The 18049-nt window shown below is 37.9% G+C and overlaps 11 non-coding genes across 11 annotated transcripts; all 11 read left to right on the top strand.

Moving 5' to 3' along the window:
• The first annotated feature begins 1349 nt into the window (after positions 1–1349).
• TRNAT-AGU (transfer RNA threonine (anticodon AGU)) lies at positions 1350–1423 on the top strand. Its single transcript has one exon. It is a non-coding gene; the product is annotated as a tRNA-Thr (tRNA).
• Positions 1424–2909: 1486 nt separating this feature from the next.
• Positions 2910–2983, top strand: TRNAT-AGU (transfer RNA threonine (anticodon AGU)). The gene has a single exon. It is a non-coding gene; the product is annotated as a tRNA-Thr (tRNA).
• Positions 2984–4469: 1486 nt separating this feature from the next.
• On the top strand, positions 4470–4543 carry TRNAT-AGU (transfer RNA threonine (anticodon AGU)). Its single transcript has one exon. It is a non-coding gene; the product is annotated as a tRNA-Thr (tRNA).
• A 1486-nt stretch (positions 4544–6029) lies between these two features.
• TRNAT-AGU (transfer RNA threonine (anticodon AGU)) lies at positions 6030–6103 on the top strand. Its single transcript has one exon. It is a non-coding gene; the product is annotated as a tRNA-Thr (tRNA).
• A 1486-nt stretch (positions 6104–7589) lies between these two features.
• Positions 7590–7663, top strand: TRNAT-AGU (transfer RNA threonine (anticodon AGU)). The gene has a single exon. It is a non-coding gene; the product is annotated as a tRNA-Thr (tRNA).
• A 1486-nt stretch (positions 7664–9149) lies between these two features.
• TRNAT-AGU (transfer RNA threonine (anticodon AGU)) lies at positions 9150–9223 on the top strand. Its single transcript has one exon. It is a non-coding gene; the product is annotated as a tRNA-Thr (tRNA).
• Positions 9224–10709: 1486 nt separating this feature from the next.
• TRNAT-AGU (transfer RNA threonine (anticodon AGU)) lies at positions 10710–10783 on the top strand. The gene has a single exon. It is a non-coding gene; the product is annotated as a tRNA-Thr (tRNA).
• Positions 10784–12269: 1486 nt separating this feature from the next.
• Positions 12270–12343, top strand: TRNAT-AGU (transfer RNA threonine (anticodon AGU)). Its single transcript has one exon. It is a non-coding gene; the product is annotated as a tRNA-Thr (tRNA).
• Positions 12344–13829: 1486 nt separating this feature from the next.
• On the top strand, positions 13830–13903 carry TRNAT-AGU (transfer RNA threonine (anticodon AGU)). The gene has a single exon. It is a non-coding gene; the product is annotated as a tRNA-Thr (tRNA).
• A 1486-nt stretch (positions 13904–15389) lies between these two features.
• TRNAT-AGU (transfer RNA threonine (anticodon AGU)) lies at positions 15390–15463 on the top strand. Its single transcript has one exon. It is a non-coding gene; the product is annotated as a tRNA-Thr (tRNA).
• Positions 15464–16949: 1486 nt separating this feature from the next.
• On the top strand, positions 16950–17023 carry TRNAT-AGU (transfer RNA threonine (anticodon AGU)). The gene has a single exon. It is a non-coding gene; the product is annotated as a tRNA-Thr (tRNA).
• The last annotated feature ends 1026 nt before the right edge of the window (positions 17024–18049 follow it).

Genomic DNA, 18049 nt, shown 5'->3' with positions numbered 1-18049 from the left:
ATTGAGTTTTCTATAAGTAGTAAGTTCAATACAAAGTAATTATAGACCAGTAAGCTTAACATCCATTGTGGGAAAAACTTTTGAAGAGCTCTTAAAGGGACTCTGTTACCAGTTTATCAGGTCCCTAACTCCTAACTAGTCTAATTGGTGCTTTGCTGCTGATAACTACAGGGTGATTTGTAGTAAAAAAAATGTTTATTATTTGCAAAATTATGAGCATTTTCTAAATATGTAATTTAGCCTTTATTAGACATCTGGGAGGTAACAGCAGCAATTCTTCTGAGGTGGAGCTGACTCTCAGCATCTGATGCTGTCCTATCAGCATGAAGTTGCTTCACACACATTGTGAAACTCAAGCTACAGGGAAGGAGGATCAATTCAAACAGCCATATCTCGGGCTGTGGGCCACCTAAAAAAGCAGATTTGGTGGCATTTGAAAGACTGGATTCTACTCTTTCATATGACACCAAAATCACAGTTCTAGCTGTGACAGAACCGAAGATATCACCTGTTGAAAACACAGTCGGGAATGGACGCAGTGTACTATATGATCACACTGTGTTGCTGGACAGGGAAGGGGGAGAAGTTGTATGCTGATTGGACAGCGTCATACAGAAAACATTAGCTGCCCAGAGTAAAAAGGAGTCATCTCCTATTTGGCTATTAGAGCTACATTAGTATATATAAATAAATGCTCATAACTTTGCAAATAAACGTTTTTTTAAAAAAAACAACAAATCACACTGTAGTTATCAGCATCATAGCGCCTATTAGGCTAGTTAGGAAATTGGGAATTGATAAACTGGTGACAGAGTCCATTTAAGGGACTATATACAGGAGTATGTGACAGAAAATAGTATTATAATTGACAGCAAGCAGAGATTTACTAAGGACAGAAGTTGTCCAACCAACCTGATTTGTTTTTATCAAGAGGAAAATAAAAGTCTGGACAAATGGGATGCTGTAGTTATAGTGATTTATACTCTAAATATTGCTCGCTTTTCAGAGTTGTAAGCCAGGGGCACAGCTGGAACCACTATTATTAATGTAATTAATCAGTGATAAAGAGGATGGAATTAAAATATCTCTTTCTATAGGTGACAAACTTTAATATGTTTCTGGAAGTTCTCTTCTTAAAATAGAACGTTGTGAACAGGACTTGAATCTGTGCAGGGGGACCCCATTGGATTTCAAATCCAACGCCTTAACCACTCGGCCATCACAACTTATGTACCCTGACTGTTAAGACTTCTGGCAACTACACCTAAGGGGCTAGCCAAAAATATGAGATCAGTCTTTTGCTCTGAACTGAGCTGTGTGGTAGGACACCGTGAGAAGAAAAGTGCTTTGGTGCTGTGGCTTAGTTGGTTAAAGCGCCTGTCTAGTAAACAGGAGATCCTGAGTTCAAATCTCAGCAGTGCCTTGCTATTTGTTGCTTTAGTTTATTCACTTGTTTATTATTTAAGCTTACATAACTAAAGTATATGATGAATCAAATTCTTTATAGGCAATTAAAAATCTATCGGGTTTTTCATTGGTGACAGAGACCCCATGAATGTCATTGAGTTTTCTATAAGTAGTAAGTTCAATACAAAGTAATTATAGACCAGTAAGCTTAACATCCATTGTGGGAAAAAGTTTTGAAGAGCTCTTAAAGGGACTCTGTTACCAGTTTATCAGGTCCCTAACTCCTAACTAGTCTAATTGGTGCTTTGCTGCTGATAACTACAGGGTGATTTGTAGTAAAAAAAATGTTTATTATTTGCAAAATTATGAGCATTTTCTAAATATGTAATTTAGCCTTTATTAGACATCTGGGAGGTAACAGCAGCAATTCTTCTGAGGTGGAGCTGACTCTCAGCATCTGATGCTGTCCTATCAGCATGAAGTTGCTTCACACACATTGTGAAACTCAAGCTACAGGGAAGGAGGATCAATTCAAACAGCCATATCTCGGGCTGTGGGCCACCTAAAAAAGCAGATTTGGTGGCATTTGAAAGACTGGATTCTACTCTTTCATATGACACCAAAATCACAGTTCTAGCTGTGACAGAACCGAAGATATCACCTGTTGAAAACACAGTCGGGAATGGACGCAGTGTACTATATGATCACACTGTGTTGCTGGACAGGGAAGGGGGAGAAGTTGTATGCTGATTGGACAGCGTCATACAGAAAACATTAGCTGCCCAGAGTAAAAAGGAGTCATCTCCTATTTGGCTATTAGAGCTACATTAGTATATATAAATAAATGCTCATAACTTTGCAAATAAACGTTTTTTTAAAAAAAACAACAAATCACACTGTAGTTATCAGCATCATAGCGCCTATTAGGCTAGTTAGGAAATTGGGAATTGATAAACTGGTGACAGAGTCCATTTAAGGGACTATATACAGGAGTATGTGACAGAAAATAGTATTATAATTGACAGCAAGCAGAGATTTACTAAGGACAGAAGTTGTCCAACCAACCTGATTTGTTTTTATCAAGAGGAAAATAAAAGTCTGGACAAATGGGATGCTGTAGTTATAGTGATTTATACTCTAAATATTGCTCGCTTTTCAGAGTTGTAAGCCAGGGGCACAGCTGGAACCACTATTATTAATGTAATTAATCAGTGATAAAGAGGATGGAATTAAAATATCTCTTTCTATAGGTGACAAACTTTAATATGTTTCTGGAAGTTCTCTTCTTAAAATAGAACGTTGTGAACAGGACTTGAATCTGTGCAGGGGGACCCCATTGGATTTCAAATCCAACGCCTTAACCACTCGGCCATCACAACTTATGTACCCTGACTGTTAAGACTTCTGGCAACTACACCTAAGGGGCTAGCCAAAAATATGAGATCAGTCTTTTGCTCTGAACTGAGCTGTGTGGTAGGACACCGTGAGAAGAAAAGTGCTTTGGTGCTGTGGCTTAGTTGGTTAAAGCGCCTGTCTAGTAAACAGGAGATCCTGAGTTCAAATCTCAGCAGTGCCTTGCTATTTGTTGCTTTAGTTTATTCACTTGTTTATTATTTAAGCTTACATAACTAAAGTATATGATGAATCAAATTCTTTATAGGCAATTAAAAATCTATCGGGTTTTTCATTGGTGACAGAGACCCCATGAATGTCATTGAGTTTTCTATAAGTAGTAAGTTCAATACAAAGTAATTATAGACCAGTAAGCTTAACATCCATTGTGGGAAAAACTTTTGAAGAGCTCTTAAAGGGACTCTGTTACCAGTTTATCAGGTCCCTAACTCCTAACTAGTCTAATTGGTGCTTTGCTGCTGATAACTACAGGGTGATTTGTAGTAAAAAAAATGTTTATTATTTGCAAAATTATGAGCATTTTCTAAATATGTAATTTAGCCTTTATTAGACATCTGGGAGGTAACAGCAGCAATTCTTCTGAGGTGGAGCTGACTCTCAGCATCTGATGCTGTCCTATCAGCATGAAGTTGCTTCACACACATTGTGAAACTCAAGCTACAGGGAAGGAGGATCAATTCAAACAGCCATATCTCGGGCTGTGGGCCACCTAAAAAAGCAGATTTGGTGGCATTTGAAAGACTGGATTCTACTCTTTCATATGACACCAAAATCACAGTTCTAGCTGTGACAGAACCGAAGATATCACCTGTTGAAAACACAGTCGGGAATGGACGCAGTGTACTATATGATCACACTGTGTTGCTGGACAGGGAAGGGGGAGAAGTTGTATGCTGATTGGACAGCGTCATACAGAAAACATTAGCTGCCCAGAGTAAAAAGGAGTCATCTCCTATTTGGCTATTAGAGCTACATTAGTATATATAAATAAATGCTCATAACTTTGCAAATAAACGTTTTTTTAAAAAAAACAACAAATCACACTGTAGTTATCAGCATCATAGCGCCTATTAGGCTAGTTAGGAAATTGGGAATTGATAAACTGGTGACAGAGTCCATTTAAGGGACTATATACAGGAGTATGTGACAGAAAATAGTATTATAATTGACAGCAAGCAGAGATTTACTAAGGACAGAAGTTGTCCAACCAACCTGATTTGTTTTTATCAAGAGGAAAATAAAAGTCTGGACAAATGGGATGCTGTAGTTATAGTGATTTATACTCTAAATATTGCTCGCTTTTCAGAGTTGTAAGCCAGGGGCACAGCTGGAACCACTATTATTAATGTAATTAATCAGTGATAAAGAGGATGGAATTAAAATATCTCTTTCTATAGGTGACAAACTTTAATATGTTTCTGGAAGTTCTCTTCTTAAAATAGAACGTTGTGAACAGGACTTGAATCTGTGCAGGGGGACCCCATTGGATTTCAAATCCAACGCCTTAACCACTCGGCCATCACAACTTATGTACCCTGACTGTTAAGACTTCTGGCAACTACACCTAAGGGGCTAGCCAAAAATATGAGATCAGTCTTTTGCTCTGAACTGAGCTGTGTGGTAGGACACCGTGAGAAGAAAAGTGCTTTGGTGCTGTGGCTTAGTTGGTTAAAGCGCCTGTCTAGTAAACAGGAGATCCTGAGTTCAAATCTCAGCAGTGCCTTGCTATTTGTTGCTTTAGTTTATTCACTTGTTTATTATTTAAGCTTACATAACTAAAGTATATGATGAATCAAATTCTTTATAGGCAATTAAAAATCTATCGGGTTTTTCATTGGTGACAGAGACCCCATGAATGTCATTGAGTTTTCTATAAGTAGTAAGTTCAATACAAAGTAATTATAGACCAGTAAGCTTAACATCCATTGTGGGAAAAACTTTTGAAGAGCTCTTAAAGGGACTCTGTTACCAGTTTATCAGGTCCCTAACTCCTAACTAGTCTAATTGGTGCTTTGCTGCTGATAACTACAGGGTGATTTGTAGTAAAAAAAATGTTTATTATTTGCAAAATTATGAGCATTTTCTAAATATGTAATTTAGCCTTTATTAGACATCTGGGAGGTAACAGCAGCAATTCTTCTGAGGTGGAGCTGACTCTCAGCATCTGATGCTGTCCTATCAGCATGAAGTTGCTTCACACACATTGTGAAACTCAAGCTACAGGGAAGGAGGATCAATTCAAACAGCCATATCTCGGGCTGTGGTCCACCTAAAAAAGCAGATTTGGTGGCATTTGAAAGACTGGATTCTACTCTTTCATATGACACCAAAATCACAGTTCTAGCTGTGACAGAACCGAAGATATCACCTGTTGAAAACACAGTCGGGAATGGACGCAGTGTACTATATGATCACACTGTGTTGCTGGACAGGGAAGGGGGAGAAGTTGTATGCTGATTGGACAGCGTCATACAGAAAACATTAGCTGCCCAGAGTAAAAAGGAGTCATCTCCTATTTGGCTATTAGAGCTACATTAGTATATATAAATAAATGCTCATAACTTTGCAAATAAACGTTTTTTTAAAAAAAACAACAAATCACACTGTAGTTATCAGCATCATAGGGCCTATTAGGCTAGTTAGGAAATTGGGAATTGATAAACTGGTGACAGAGTCCATTTAAGGGACTATATACAGGAGTATGTGACAGAAAATAGTATTATAATTGACAGCAAGCAGAGATTTACTAAGGACAGAAGTTGTCCAACCAACCTGATTTGTTTTTATCAAGAGGAAAATAAAAGTCTGGACAAATGGGATGCTGTAGTTATAGTGATTTATACTCTAAATATTGCTCGCTTTTCAGAGTTGTAAGCCAGGGGCACAGCTGGAACCACTATTATTAATGTAATTAATCAGTGATAAAGAGGATGGAATTAAAATATCTCTTTCTATAGGTGACAAACTTTAATATGTTTCTGGAAGTTCTCTTCTTAAAATAGAACGTTGTGAACAGGACTTGAATCTGTGCAGGGGGACCCCATTGGATTTCAAATCCAACGCCTTAACCACTCGGCCATCACAACTTATGTACCCTGACTGTTAAGACTTCTGGCAACTACACCTAAGGGGCTAGCCAAAAATATGAGATCAGTCTTTTGCTCTGAACTGAGCTGTGTGGTAGGACACCGTGAGAAGAAAAGTGCTTTGGTGCTGTGGCTTAGTTGGTTAAAGCGCCTGTCTAGTAAACAGGAGATCCTGAGTTCAAATCTCAGCAGTGCCTTGCTATTTGTTGCTTTAGTTTATTCACTTGTTTATTATTTAAGCTTACATAACTAAAGTATATGATGAATCAAATTCTTTATAGGCAATTAAAAATCTATCGGGTTTTTCATTGGTGACAGAGACCCCATGAATGTCATTGAGTTTTCTATAAGTAGTAAGTTCAATACAAAGTAATTATAGACCAGTAAGCTTAACATCCATTGTGGGAAAAACTTTTGAAGAGCTCTTAAAGGGACTCTGTTACCAGTTTATCAGGTCCCTAACTCCTAACTAGTCTAATTGGTGCTTTGCTGCTGATAACTACAGGGTGATTTGTAGTAAAAAAAATGTTTATTATTTGCAAAATTATGAGCATTTTCTAAATATGTAATTTAGCCTTTATTAGACATCTGGGAGGTAACAGCAGCAATTCTTCTGAGGTGGAGCTGACTCTCAGCATCTGATGCTGTCCTATCAGCATGAAGTTGCTTCACACACATTGTGAAACTCAAGCTACAGGGAAGGAGGATCAATTCAAACAGCCATATCTCGGGCTGTGGGCCACCTAAAAAAGCAGATTTGGTGGCATTTGAAAGACTGGATTCTACTCTTTCATATGACACCAAAATCACAGTTCTAGCTGTGACAGAACCGAAGATATCACCTGTTGAAAACACAGTCGGGAATGGACGCAGTGTACTATATGATCACACTGTGTTGCTGGACAGGGAAGGGGGAGAAGTTGTATGCTGATTGGACAGCGTCATACAGAAAACATTAGCTGCCCAGAGTAAAAAGGAGTCATCTCCTATTTGGCTATTAGAGCTACATTAGTATATATAAATAAATGCTCATAACTTTGCAAATAAATGTTTTTTTAAAAAAAACAACAAATCACACTGTAGTTATCAGCATCATAGGGCCTATTAGGCTAGTTAGGAAATTGGGAATTGATAAACTGGTGACAGAGTCCATTTAAGGGACTATATACAGGAGTATGTGACAGAAAATAGTATTATAATTGACAGCAAGCAGAGATTTACTAAGGACAGAAGTTGTCCAACCAACCTGATTTGTTTTTATCAAGAGGAAAATAAAAGTCTGGACAAATGGGATGCTGTAGTTATAGTGATTTATACTCTAAATATTGCTCGCTTTTCAGAGTTGTAAGCCAGGGGCACAGCTGGAACCACTATTATTAATGTAATTAATCAGTGATAAAGAGGATGGAATTAAAATATCTCTTTCTATAGGTGACAAACTTTAATATGTTTCTGGAAGTTCTCTTCTTAAAATAGAACGTTGTGAACAGGACTTGAATCTGTGCAGGGGGACCCCATTGGATTTCAAATCCAACGCCTTAACCACTCTGCCATCACAACTTATGTACCCTGACTGTTAAGACTTCTGGCAACTACACCTAAGGGGCTAGCCAAAAATATGAGATCAGTCTTTTGCTCTGAACAGAGCTGTGTGGTAGGACACCGTGAGAAGAAAAGTGCTTTGGTGCTGTGGCTTAGTTGGTTAAAGCGCCTGTCTAGTAAACAGGAGATCCTGAGTTCAAATCTCAGCAGTGCCTTGCTATTTGTTGCTTTAGTTTATTCACTTGTTTATTATTTAAGCTTACATAACTAAAGTATATGATGAATCAAATTCTTTATAGGCAATTAAAAATCTATCGGGTTTTTCATTGGTGACAGAGACCCCATGAATGTCATTGAGTTTTCTATAAGTAGTAAGTTCAATACAAAGTAATTATAGACCAGTAAGCTTAACATCCATTGTGGGAAAAACTTTTGAAGAGCTCTTAAAGGGACTCTGTTACCAGTTTATCAGGTCCCTAACTCCTAACTAGTCTAATTGGTGCTTTGCTGCTGATAACTACAGGGTGATTTGTAGTAAAAAAAATGTTTATTATTTGCAAAATTATGAGCATTTTCTAAATATGTAATTTAGCCTTTATTAGACATCTGGGAGGTAACAGCAGCAATTCTTCTGAGGTGGAGCTGACTCTCAGCATCTGATGCTGTCCTATCAGCATGAAGTTGCTTCACACACATTGTGAAACTCAAGCTACAGGGAAGGAGGATCAATTCAAACAGCCATATCTCGGGCTGTGGGCCACCTAAAAAAGCAGATTTGGTGGCATTTGAAAGACTGGATTCTACTCTTTCATATGACACCAAAATCACAGTTCTAGCTGTGACAGAACCGAAGATATCACCTGTTGAAAACACAGTCGGGAATGGACGCAGTGTACTATATGATCACACTGTGTTGCTGGACAGGGAAGGGGGAGAAGTTGTATGCTGATTGGACAGCGTCATACAGAAAACATTAGCTGCCCAGAGTAAAAAGGAGTCATCTCCTATTTGGCTATTAGAGCTACATTAGTATATATAAATAAATGCTCATAACTTTGCAAATAAACGTTTTTTTAAAAAAAACAACAAATCACACTGTAGTTATCAGCATCATAGCGCCTATTAGGCTAGTTAGGAAATTGGGAATTGATAAACTGGTGACAGAGTCCATTTAAGGGACTATATACAGGAGTATGTGACAGAAAATAGTATTATAATTGACAGCAAGCAGAGATTTACTAAGGACAGAAGTTGTCCAACCAACCTGATTTGTTTTTATCAAGAGGAAAATAAAAGTCTGGACAAATGGGATGCTGTAGTTATAGTGATTTATACTCTAAATATTGCTCGCTTTTCAGAGTTGTAAGCCAGGGGCACAGCTGGAACCACTATTATTAATGTAATTAATCAGTGATAAAGAGGATGGAATTAAAATATCTCTTTCTATAGGTGACAAACTTTAATATGTTTCTGGAAGTTCTCTTCTTAAAATAGAACGTTGTGAACAGGACTTGAATCTGTGCAGGGGGACCCCATTGGATTTCAAATCCAACGCCTTAACCACTCGGCCATCACAACTTATGTACCCTGACTGTTAAGACTTCTGGCAACTACACCTAAGGGGCTAGCCAAAAATATGACATCAGTCTTTTGCTCTGAACTGAGCTGTGTGGTAGGACACCGTGAGAAGAAAAGTGCTTTGGTGCTGTGGCTTAGTTGGTTAAAGCGCCTGTCTAGTAAACAGGAGATCCTGAGTTCAAATCTCAGCAGTGCCTTGCTATTTGTTGCTTTAGTTTATTCACTTGTTTATTATTTAAGCTTACATAACTAAAGTATATGATGAATCAAATTCTTTATAGGCAATTAAAAATCTATCGGGTTTTTCATTGGTGACAGAGACCCCATGAATGTCATTGAGTTTTCTATAAGTAGTAAGTTCAATACAAAGTAATTATAGACCAGTAAGCTTAACATCCATTGTGGGAAAAACTTTTGAAGAGCTCTTAAAGGGACTCTGTTACCAGTTTATCAGGTCCCTAACTCCTAACTAGTCTAATTGGTGCTTTGCTGCTGATAACTACAGGGTGATTTGTAGTAAAAAAAATGTTTATTATTTGCAAAATTATGAGCATTTTCTAAATATGTAATTTAGCCTTTATTAGACATCTGGGAGGTAACAGCAGCAATTCTTCTGAGGTGGAGCTGACTCTCAGCATCTGATGCTGTCCTATCAGCATGAAGTTGCTTCACACACATTGTGAAACTCAAGCTACAGGGAAGGAGGATCAATTCAAACAGCCATATCTCGGGCTGTGGGCCACCTAAAAAAGCAGATTCGGTGGCATTTGAAAGACTGGATTCTACTCTTTCATATGACACCAAAATCACAGTTCTAGCTGTGACAGAACCGAAGATATCACCTGTTGAAAACACAGTCGGGAATGGACGCAGTGTACTATATGATCACACTGTGTTGCTGGACAGGGAAGGGGGAGAAGTTGTATGCTGATTGGACAGCGTCATACAGAAAACATTAGCTGCCCAGAGTAAAAAGGAGTCATCTCCTATTTGGCTATTAGAGCTACATTAGTATATATAAATAAATGCTCATAACTTTGCAAATAAACGTTTTTTTAAAAAAAACAACAAATCACACTGTAGTTATCAGCATCATAGCGCCTATTAGGCTAGTTAGGAAATTGGGAATTGATAAACTGGTGACAGAGTCCATTTAAGGGACTATATACAGGAGTATGTGACAGAAAATAGTATTATAATTGACAGCAAGCAGAGATTTACTAAGGACAGAAGTTGTCCAACCAACCTGATTTGTTTTTATCAAGAGGAAAATAAAAGTCTGGACAAATGGGATGCTGTAGTTATAGTGATTTATACTCTAAATATTGCTCGCTTTTCAGAGTTGTAAGCCAGGGGCACAGCTGGAACCACTATTATTAATGTAATTAATCAGTGATAAAGAGGATGGAATTAAAATAACTCTTTCTATAGGTGACAAGCTTTAATATGTTTCTGGAAGTTCTCTTCTTAAAATAGAACGTTGTGAACAGGACTTGAATCTGTGCAGGGGGACCCCATTGGATTTCAAATCCAACGCCTTAACCACTCGGCCATCACAACTTATGTACCCTGACTGTTAAGACTTCTGGCAACTACACCTAAGGGGCTAGCCAAAAATATGAGATCAGTCTTTTGCTCTGAACTGAGCTGTGTGGTAGGACACCGTGAGAAGAAAAGTGCTTTGGTGCTGTGGCTTAGTTGGTTAAAGCGCCTGTCTAGTAAACAGGAGATCCTGAGTTCAAATCTCAGCAGTGCCTTGCTATTTGTTGCTTTAGTTTATTCACTTGTTTATTATTTAAGCTTACATAACTAAAGTATATGATGAATCAAATTCTTTATAGGCAATTAAAAATCTATCGGGTTTTTCATTGGTGACAGAGACCCCATGAATGTCATTGAGTTTTCTATAAGTAGTAAGTTCAATACAAAGTAATTATAGACCAGTAAGCTTAACATCCATTGTGGGAAAAACTTTTGAAGAGCTCTTAAAGGGACTCTGTTACCAGTTTATCAGGTCCCTAACTCCTAACTAGTCTAATTGGTGCTTTGCTGCTGATAACTACAGGGTGATTTGTAGTAAAAAAAATGTTTATTATTTGCAAAATTATGAGCATTTTCTAAATATGTAATTTAGCCTTTATTAGACATCTGGGAGGTAACAGCAGCAATTCTTCTGAGGTGGAGCTGACTCTCAGCATCTGATGCTGTCCTATCAGCATGAAGTTGCTTCACACACATTGTGAAACTCAAGCTACAGGGAAGGAGGATCAATTCAAACAGCCATATCTCGGGCTGTGGGCCACCTAAAAAAGCAGATTTGGTGGCATTTGAAAGACTGGATTCTACTCTTTCATATGACACCAAAATCACAGTTCTAGCTGTGACAGAACCGAAGATATCACCTGTTGAAAACACAGTCGGGAATGGACGCAGTGTACTATATGATCACACTGTGTTGCTGGACAGGGAAGGGGGAGAAGTTGTATGCTGATTGGACAGCGTCATACAGAAAACATTAGCTGCCCAGAGTAAAAAGGAGTCATCTCCTATTTGGCTATTAGAGCTACATTAGTATATATAAATAAATGCTCATAACTTTGCAAATAAACGTTTTTTTAAAAAAAACAACAAATCACACTGTAGTTATCAGCATCATAGCGCCTATTAGGCTAGTTAGGAAATTGGGAATTGATAAACTGGTGACAGAGTCCATTTAAGGGACTATATACAGGAGTATGTGACAGAAAATAGTATTATAATTGACAGCAAGCAGAGATTTACTAAGGACAGAAGTTGTCCAACCAACCTGATTTGTTTTTATCAAGAGGAAAATAAAAGTCTGGACAAATGGGATGCTGTAGTTATAGTGATTTATACTCTAAATATTGCTCGCTTTTCAGAGTTGTAAGCCAGGGGCACAGCTGGAACCACTATTATTAATGTAATTAATCAGTGATAAAGAGGATGGAATTAAAATATCTCTTTCTATAGGTGACAAACTTTAATATGTTTCTGGAAGTTCTCTTCTTAAAATAGAACGTTGTGAACAGGACTTGAATCTGTGCAGGGGGACCCCATTGGATTTCAAATCCAACGCCTTAACCACTCGGCCATCACAACTTATGTACCCTGACTGTTAAGACTTCTGGCAACTACACCTAAGGGGCTAGCCAAAAATATGAGATCAGTCTTTTGCTCTGAACTGAGCTGTGTGGTAGGACACCGTGAGAAGAAAAGTGCTTTGGTGCTGTGGCTTAGTTGGTTAAAGCGCCTGTCTAGTAAACAGGAGATCCTGAGTTCAAATCTCAGCAGTGCCTTGCTATTTGTTGCTTTAGTTTATTCACTTGTTTATTATTTAAGCTTACATAACTAAAGTATATGATGAATCAAATTCTTTATAGGCAATTAAAAATCTATCGGGTTTTTCATTGGTGACAGAGACCCCATGAATGTCATTGAGTTTTCTATAAGTAGTAAGTTCAATACAAAGTAATTATAGACCAGTAAGCTTAACATCCATTGTGGGAAAAACTTTTGAAGAGCTCTTAAAGGGACTCTGTTACCAGTTTATCAGGTCCCTAACTCCTAACTAGTCTAATTGGTGCTTTGCTGCTGATAACTACAGGGTGATTTGTAGTAAAAAAAATGTTTATTATTTGCAAAATTATGAGCATTTTCTAAATATGTAATTTAGCCTTTATTAGACATCTGGGAGGTAACAGCAGCAATTCTTCTGAGGTGGAGCTGACTCTCAGCATCTGATGCTGTCCTATCAGCATGAAGTTGCTTCACACACATTGTGAAACTCAAGCTACAGGGAAGGAGGATCAATTCAAACAGCCATATCTCGGGCTGTGGGCCACCTAAAAAAGCAGATTTGGTGGCATTTGAAAGACTGGATTCTACTCTTTCATATGACACCAAAATCACAGTTCTAGCTGTGACAGAACCGAAGATATCACCTGTTGAAAACACAGTCGGGAATGGACGCAGTGTACTATATGATCACACTGTGTTGCTGGACAGGGAAGGGGGAGAAGTTGTATGCTGATTGGACAGCGTCATACAGAAAACATTAGCTGCCCAGAGTAAAAAGGAGTCATCTCCTATTTGGCTATTAGAGCTACATTAGTATATATAAATAAATGCTCATAACTTTGCAAATAAACGTTTTTTTAAAAAAAACAACAAATCACACTGTAGTTATCAGCATCATAGCGCCTATTAGGCTAGTTAGGAAATTGGGAATTGATAAACTGGTGACAGAGTCCATTTAAGGGACTATATACAGGAGTATGTGACAGAAAATAGTATTATAATTGACAGCAAGCAGAGATTTACTAAGGACAGAAGTTGTCCAACCAACCTGATTTGTTTTTATCAAGAGGAAAATAAAAGTCTGGACAAATGGGATGCTGTAGTTATAGTGATTTATACTCTAAATATTGCTCGCTTTTCAGAGTTGTAAGCCAGGGGCACAGCTGGAACCACTATTATTAATGTAATTAATCAGTGATAAAGAGGATGGAATTAAAATATCTCTTTCTATAGGTGACAAACTTTAATATGTTTCTGGAAGTTCTCTTCTTAAAATAGAACGTTGTGAACAGGACTTGAATCTGTGCAGGGGGACCCCATTGGATTTCAAATCCAACGCCTTAACCACTCGGCCATCACAACTTATGTACCCTGACTGTTAAGACTTCTGGCAACTACACCTAAGGGGCTAGCCAAAAATATGAGATCAGTCTTTTGCTCTGAACTGAGCTGTGTGGTAGGACACCGTGAGAAGAAAAGTGCTTTGGTGCTGTGGCTTAGTTGGTTAAAGCGCCTGTCTAGTAAACAGGAGATCCTGAGTTCAAATCTCAGCAGTGCCTTGCTATTTGTTGCTTTAGTTTATTCACTTGTTTATTATTTAAGCTTACATAACTAAAGTATATGATGAATCAAATTCTTTATAGGCAATTAAAAATCTATCGGGTTTTTCATTGGTGACAGAGACCCCATGAATGTCATTGAGTTTTCTATAAGTAGTAAGTTCAATACAAAGTAATTATAGACCAGTAAGCTTAACATCCATTGTGGGAAAAACTTTTGAAGAGCTCTTAAAGGGACTCTGTTACCAGTTTATCAGGTCCCTAACTCCTAACTAGTCTAATTGGTGCTTTGCTGCTGATAACTACAGGGTGATTTGTAGTAAAAAAAATGTTTATTATTTGCAAAATTATGAGCATTTTCTAAATATGTAATTTAGCCTTTATTAGACATCTGGGAGGTAACAGCAGCAATTCTTCTGAGGTGGAGCTGACTCTCAGCATCTGATGCTGTCCTATCAGCATGAAGTTGCTTCACACACATTGTGAAACTCAAGCTACAGGGAAGGAGGATCAATTCAAACAGCCATATCTCGGGCTGTGGGCCACCTAAAAAAGCAGATTTGGTGGCATTTGAAAGACTGGATTCTACTCTTTCATATGACACCAAAATCACAGTTCTAGCTGTGACAGAACCGAAGATATCACCTGTTGAAAACACAGTCGGGAATGGACGCAGTGTACTATATGATCACACTGTGTTGCTGGACAGGGAAGGGGGAGAAGTTGTATGCTGATTGGACAGCGTCATACAGAAAACATTAGCTGCCCAGAGTAAAAAGGAGTCATCTCCTATTTGGCTATTAGAGCTACATTAGTATATATAAATAAATGCTCATAACTTTGCAAATAAACGTTTTTTTAAAAAAAACAACAAATCACACTGTAGTTATCAGCATCATAGCGCCTATTAGGCTAGTTAGGAAATTGGGAATTGATAAACTGGTGACAGAGTCCATTTAAGGGACTATATACAGGAGTATGTGACAGAAAATAGTATTATAATTGACAGCAAGCAGAGATTTACTAAGGACAGAAGTTGTCCAACCAACCTGATTTGTTTTTATCAAGAGGAAAATAAAAGTCTGGACAAATGGGATGCTGTAGTTATAGTGATTTATACTGTAAATATTGCTCGCTTTTCAGAGTTGTAAGCCAGGGGCACAGCTGGAACCACTATTATTAATGTAATTAATCAGTGATAAAGAGGATGGAATTAAAATATCTCTTTCTATAGGTGACAAACTTTAATATGTTTCTGGAAGTTCTCTTCTTAAAATAGAACGTTGTGAACAGGACTTGAATCTGTGCAGGGGGACCCCATTGGATTTCAAATCCAACGCCTTAACCACTCGGCCATCACAACTTATGTACCCTGACTGTTAAGACTTCTGGCAACTACACCTAAGGGGCTAGCCAAAAATATGAGATCAGTCTTTTGCTCTGAACTGAGCTGTGTGGTAGGACACCGTGAGAAGAAAAGTGCTTTGGTGCTGTGGCTTAGTTGGTTAAAGCGCCTGTCTAGTAAACAGGAGATCCTGAGTTCAAATCTCAGCAGTGCCTTGCTATTTGTTGCTTTAGTTTATTCACTTGTTTATTATTTAAGCTTACATAACTAAAGTATATGATGAATCAAATTCTTTATAGGCAATTAAAAATCTATCGGGTTTTTCATTGGTGACAGAGACCCCATGAATGTCATTGAGTTTTCTATAAGTAGTAAGTTCAATACAAAGTAATTATAGACCAGTAAGCTTAACATCCATTGTGGGAAAAACTTTTGAAGAGCTCTTAAAGGGACTCTGTTACCAGTTTATCAGGTCCCTAACTCCTAACTAGTCTAATTGGTGCTTTGCTGCTGATAACTACAGGGTGATTTGTAGTAAAAAAAATGTTTATTATTTGCAAAATTATGAGCATTTTCTAAATATGTAATTTAGCCTTTATTAGACATCTGGGAGGTAACAGCAGCAATTCTTCTGAGGTGGAGCTGACTCTCAGCATCTGATGCTGTCCTATCAGCATGAAGTTGCTTCACACACATTGTGAAACTCAAGCTACAGGGAAGGAGGATCAATTCAAACAGCCATATCTCGGGCTGTGGGCCACCTAAAAAAGCAGATTTGGTGGCATTTGAAAGACTGGATTCTACTCTTTCATATGACACCAAAATCACAGTTCTAGCTGTGACAGAACCGAAGATATCACCTGTTGAAAACACAGTCGGGAATGGACGCAGTGTACTATATGATCACACTGTGTTGCTGGACAGGGAAGGGGGAGAAGTTGTATGCTGATTGGACAGCGTCATACAGAAAACATTAGCTGCCCAGAGTAAAAAGGAGTCATCTCCTATTTGGCTATTAGAGCTACATTAGTATATATAAATAAATGCTCATAACTTTGCAAATAAACGTTTTTTTAAAAAAAACAACAAATCACACTGTAGTTATCAGCATCATAGCGCCTATTAGGCTAGTTAGGAAATTGGGAATTGATAAACTGGTGACAGAGTCCATTTAAGGGACTATATACAGGAGTATGTGACAGAAAATAGTATTATAATTGACAGCAAGCAGAGATTTACTAAGGACAGAAGTTGTCCAACCAACCTGATTTGTTTTTATCAAGAGGAAAATAAAAGTCTGGACAAATGGGATGCTGTAGTTATAGTGATTTATACTCTAAATATTGCTCGCTTTTCAGAGTTGTAAGCCAGGGGCACAGCTGGAACCACTATTATTAATGTAATTAATCAGTGATAAAGAGGATGGAATTAAAATATCTCTTTCTATAGGTGACAAACTTTAATATGTTTCTGGAAGTTCTCTTCTTAAAATAGAACGTTGTGAACAGGACTTGAATCTGTGCAGGGGGACCCCATTGGATTTCAAATCCAACGCCTTAACCACTCGGCCATCACAACTTATGTACCCTGACTGTTAAGACTTCTGGCAACTACACCTAAGGGGCTAGCCAAAAATATGAGATCAGTCTTTTGCTCTGAACTGAGCTGTGTGGTAGGACACCGTGAGAAGAAAAGTGCTTTGGTGCTGTGGCTTAGTTGGTTAAAGCGCCTGTCTAGTAAACAGGAGATCCTGAGTTCAAATCTCAGCAGTGCCTTGCTATTTGTTGCTTTAGTTTATTCACTTGTTTATTATTTAAGCTTACATAACTAAAGTATATGATGAATCAAATTCTTTATAGGCAATTAAAAATCTATCGGGTTTTTCATTGGTGACAGAGACCCCATGAATGTCATTGAGTTTTCTATAAGTAGTAAGTTCAATACAAAGTAATTATAGACCAGTAAGCTTAACATCCATTGTGGGAAAAACTTTTGAAGAGCTCTTAAAGGGACTCTGTTACCAGTTTATCAGGTCCCTAACTCCTAACTAGTCTAATTGGTGCTTTGCTGCTGATAACTACAGGGTGATTTGTAGTAAAAAAAATGTTTATTATTTGCAAAATTATGAGCATTTTCTAAATATGTAATTTAGCCTTTATTAGACATCTGGGAGGTAACAGCAGCAATTCTTCTGAGGTGGAGCTGACTCTCAGCATCTGATGCTGTCCTATCAGCATGAAGTTGCTTCACACACATTGTGAAACTCAAGCTACAGGGAAGGAGGATCAATTCAAACAGCCATATCTCGGGCTGTGGGCCACCTAAAAAAGCAGATTTGGTGGCATTTGAAAGACTGGATTCTACTCTTTCATATGACACCAAAATCACAGTTCTAGCTGTGACAGAACCGAAGATATCACCTGTTGAAAACACAGTCGGGAATGGACGCAGTGTACTATATGATCACACTGTGTTGCTGGACAGGGAAGGGGGAGAAGTTGTATGCTGATTGGACAGCGTCATACAGAAAACATTAGCTGCCCAGAGTAAAAAGGAGTCATCTCCTATTTGGCTATTAGAGCTACATTAGTATATATAAATAAATGCTCATAACTTTGCAAATAAACGTTTTTTTAAAAAAAACAACAAATCACACTGTAGTTATCAGCATCATAGCGCCTATTAGGCTAGTTAGGAAATTGGGAATTGATAAACTGGTGACAGAGTCCATTTAAGGGACTATATACAGGAGTATGTGACAGAAAATAGTATTATAATTGACAGCAAGCAGAGATTTACTA

The sequence above is a fragment of the Rhinoderma darwinii genome, chromosome 3 (assembly GCF_050947455.1).
Source record: "Rhinoderma darwinii isolate aRhiDar2 chromosome 3, aRhiDar2.hap1, whole genome shotgun sequence".
Taxonomy (NCBI): domain Eukaryota; kingdom Metazoa; phylum Chordata; class Amphibia; order Anura; family Rhinodermatidae; genus Rhinoderma; species Rhinoderma darwinii.
Note: the sequence above shows the minus strand (reverse complement) of the source record. Positions and strands in the feature narration are given on the sequence as shown.